This window comes from Cyprinodon variegatus, unplaced genomic scaffold, assembly GCF_000732505.1.
Source record: "Cyprinodon variegatus isolate N-32 unplaced genomic scaffold, C_variegatus-1.0 Scaffold1007, whole genome shotgun sequence".
Classification (NCBI taxonomy): domain Eukaryota; kingdom Metazoa; phylum Chordata; class Actinopteri; order Cyprinodontiformes; family Cyprinodontidae; genus Cyprinodon; species Cyprinodon variegatus.
This window is the reverse complement of record NW_015151460.1, coordinates 54,838-58,869: the sequence shown is the minus strand read 5'-3', so window position 1 is coordinate 58,869 and position 4,032 is coordinate 54,838. Positions and strand designations below refer to the sequence as shown.

At 40.0% G+C, this 4,032-nt stretch overlaps 1 protein-coding gene across 1 annotated transcript in view; it reads right to left on the bottom strand.

The window, feature by feature from the left end:
• Positions 1-3,286: 3,286 nt before the first annotated feature.
• ing3 (inhibitor of growth family member 3) overlaps positions 3,287-4,032 on the bottom strand; it is a 9,213-nt gene continuing 8,467 nt past the window's right edge. Inside the window, exon 13 of the mRNA XM_015399394.1 lies at positions 3,287-3,508. The gene's annotated coding sequence lies outside the window, so the exon portion shown is untranslated. The remainder of the gene's footprint in view (positions 3,509-4,032) is intronic.

Genomic DNA, 4,032 nt, shown 5'->3' with positions numbered 1-4,032 from the left:
GCTTTTAACTACAGTTTGTGGACTTCCTGATAGTAAAGAATTACAATAGTCCAGCCTTGAAGTAACAAATGCATGGACTAGTTTCTCAGCATCAACCCTGGACAGGAGATTTCTAATTTTTGCAATATTCCTCAGATGAAAGAAGGAAATACTAGAAACTGCTTTGATATGGAATTTAAATCATTTTTAAATTTATTATCTGAAATCAGTTTAATCCCATCAAACTGAAGTTATCGACTAATCAGCTTATTTTTCAAAGACTCTGGTCCAAAGACTCTAACTTCTGTCAGAGGATCAAGAGAGCACATCCAGTTAGTCACAGTCAGAGAAACAGGACTACACTGAAAAACAGGCCGATCTCCAACATCTATAATCAAATGTCTTCATGGCAGCAGCACAGCTGATATTTCTCTCCAGGATGGAGTCTCAGCCAAACAGGAACAGACCAGATGAAGCTACTATGAGAAAAAGCAGAGAGAGCAGAACGTTAGAGATTGAACTAATAGATTCTGCAGAGTGGGAGAACAGAGATAGAATGAAGCAGAATGTACTTTAACAGATTGTTTCTTCCCCAAACATAGGGTTTCACTTTAGCAGATCATTATCTGATGGTCTACTTTCCCCTCCTTGTTGCTGAGCAGTAATGCATGGGGCAAATGTTTAGTTTATTCCCCTTCACAGGTTGATGATTTTGTTGATGGGATTGCTAGCTCTCCGTGTACTGCCTTAGACCACGCAGCCCGTTTGAAAAAGGAAAACTTTAAAAACAGAAAGCGTGCTTCTGGTTTAATGCAGAGCTGCGCACTCTAAAGCAAAATGCTAGAAAGCTGAAAAGAAAATGGCATTCTGCATGCCTACGGGAATCCTACCCTGTCTGGAAAAACAGTTTACTGCTGTATAAGAGGACCCTTTATAAAGCAGGAGCAGCATATTTCTCCTCATTGATGAGAATAAGAATAATCCTCGATTATTAGGCGTCTATCTGAATTGCTTAAAGTAAAAGTCCCATTAGAGGTTAAAATCTGTGTTCTAGGAATGTTTCCAATATAATTTAAACAATCGCGGAGGATAACTACATTGATAGACCACAGACTTATTCAAGCCAGAAGATCTGTTGCACTATGCTGGAGGAGCATGGAAGCCCCCTCTATGGGACTCTGGAGAAAAGAAGTTGCAAGCTCACTCGGACTGGAAAAACTATCATACATTGCCAAGGGCAAACAACGGAACTTTGAGAATCTATGGGAGCCATATATGAGGATTGTAAGGACTGAAAGTGGAGCTCAACGCTGGGAGTTTTGAGTGGATGTGTTGAATACAGTTTTTATTCATATATTGCCCCTTTATTTTCTTTTTTATGTCTCTGCCTTAATCTAAAGGGCTTTGTATATTTTTGGAATACGACAAATGCAGGTTTAAATGGTGAATGCATGATTCAATGTAAGTGTGTATCAGTAAATGTTAAAAGGTTAAGTTTGCTGTCTGTAAGTTTTGTTGTATCAAAAAAGAGAAAATTCAATCAAATATATTGGAGAGAGAAAAAAAGAATAATAATATTTTTAATATAGTTGCCAAACTCACCCAGAGCCATAGCTCTGTTGAACCATCGAATCCACCTGCTCTTAGCAGTAATGATTTTATGGAATCCTTTATAAATAAGATTGATCTTATTAAAAATAAATCATTAGCACTCCTCTAACTACAATTGGTTTATCTCTGGAAGGTGAGGAAGCGTCTGAGGTAGCAATAGAATCTGAACCGGGTTTAGACTGCTTTGATCCAGTTGATCTTTCAGAGTTAGCAATACTTGACTTCATCTTCACCTTCTACTTGTATATTAGATCTAGTGCCAACCAGGTTATTTTAGGGGTATTCCCTTTGATCTCCTCCTCTGTTTTGGATGTGATTAATCTCTCCCTGTTACATGTATCTATTCTTCAGGTACCTCAGACTTTTAAGGTTGCTGTAATTAAACCTTTACTTAAGAAACTGTCCCTTGACCCAGATGACTTGGTCAATTATATACCTATATCCAATCTTCCTTTCTTATCTAAAATCCTTGAGAAAGTAGTTGCCAAACAAGTTTGCGATCACTCACACCATAATGAACTTTTTGAAGAGTTTCAGTCTGGCTTTAGAGCTCATCATAGCACTGAAACAGCTCTGGTGAAAGTCACTAATGATATTCTCATGGCCTCAGATAATGACTCTGGATTAATCAGTAAGCCACACTGAAAGATTGTTGCTACTCCTCCTCCTTCCCAAGAATTTCTGGGTATTTGAAAATTTAAGAGGGAGTTGCCTCATTTATGCTCACATAATCCTCTTACTGCAGCAAAGTTTATGTAAGGAAACATAAATCCATTGGATTATCACAAATCATTAAGACTATTTGAAGAAAGTTCTTATGTTAAATAAACCACATTTAATCGTTTTAACTTTTTCCCCAATTTGATTTTTTTAAATTTTTTTATTAGATTATCCTGAGTTACTACTTAAGGATCCCTTTCTAATTTTAATTATGTTAAACTACAGCCCTTGATTCCTGGTCTGCACCCTGGGTTGTCAGGGTTTTGGGGGACTAAGAAATTCAGCCGGATTCTGTCAAAGACAGATGGATGCCTTTTCCCTAAATCAGACCAGGTTTTCCCCCAAAAGATTGCCAATTAACCAGTGTGTGTCCCTGGTGTCCCTCTGCTCCCTGCAATTATGAACTCTGCAACTCAGCCACAAGGTGGCACTGTTCATTAATCACATGGATTCAGCCTTTGGAGGTGGATTCTGAGGGGAACTATCCTCAGCACCCATAAAGGAAATTGACTGTAACCCCTATGCAGGTTCATCAGAACTATACAGAACCAAATTTTACTCTGATTAAACCCATTAGGAGCCCGTTTCTGAGCCTCCAACCAGGTGTCTTTCAGGCAGCCATATTTAAACCAATACAGCTGCCATGATTAGCCTCTTTCCTGTCAGAAAACATCTGATCTGTTTCACATCAAGCTGGATCACATGTTGACAGAAGGATTTTAGAACAAAGAGGAACCCAGCTTAAGCTTCAGGGGTTGTTCTGCTGAAAACGGTGGATCCATCAATCCACCAATCAAACCTGAACCTCAGGGAAGAGAACCTGGATGGGTCTGAATGAGTCAGAACCATTCTGAAGTTTAGACCATAGTTCTGCTGGGATGTTGAATAACCTGGACTCTGAGGTTTAAATCTCCAATAAGTGAGAAGATCATCAAAGAAGACCAGACGGACAAGAAGTTAGAAAAAAACACCCTCAGTTTATTGAGCACACACACAATCACACACTGACGACACACAATCAGACACCGTCACACATGACTGCTGAGGTTCTGTACATTCAGAGAAACATTGTGAGCACTGCTCATATCAACACAGGCTTCCATAGTTGTAGTCCAGTAGAGTTGTAGTCTTTGTTGAGTGTGGGGAGCATGGCCTGATGGGAAATGATTTCAGTTCCTGGAGTCTTCAGAGCGTCAAACTGCAGAGAAACAACAGAAGATTCAGAGAGGAAATGTAAAAAAACGAAACGAAGAGACTGTCCGAACGACCGCAGTAACCCCTGACCCCTCCATCACTTCTATAAAGTGGACCTTATAGTGAACTCAGATAACTGACCGTTCACAGATGATCACTACTTTCCCATCCCAGTTTAGTTACATGACTCAATGCGCCATCTTTGCTCTCTGTCGGCCCGAAACAAATCCCATGCTTTGCGAGAAGAACTCCTGCAAAGGATTCTGGGATATATCTGCTCATCTAGTGACCATGGATGTACAATACTTTAAAGCGATAGTTCGGTATTTTTGACATGAATCTGTATGGCATCCCCATCACCAGCGGCATGCAATCACGCTGACTTATCCTTGGCAGCGTCCTGTGAGCAGAGTTATCGTCCAGTTTTGGTCAAGCCGAAAGTAGTCCGACAGGTTTTTAGAGCCAGCGAAATAAAACGTTTCTCTTCCCAAAACATTATGTGTTCAAAAGAGTGTCTCCTTCCGCGGC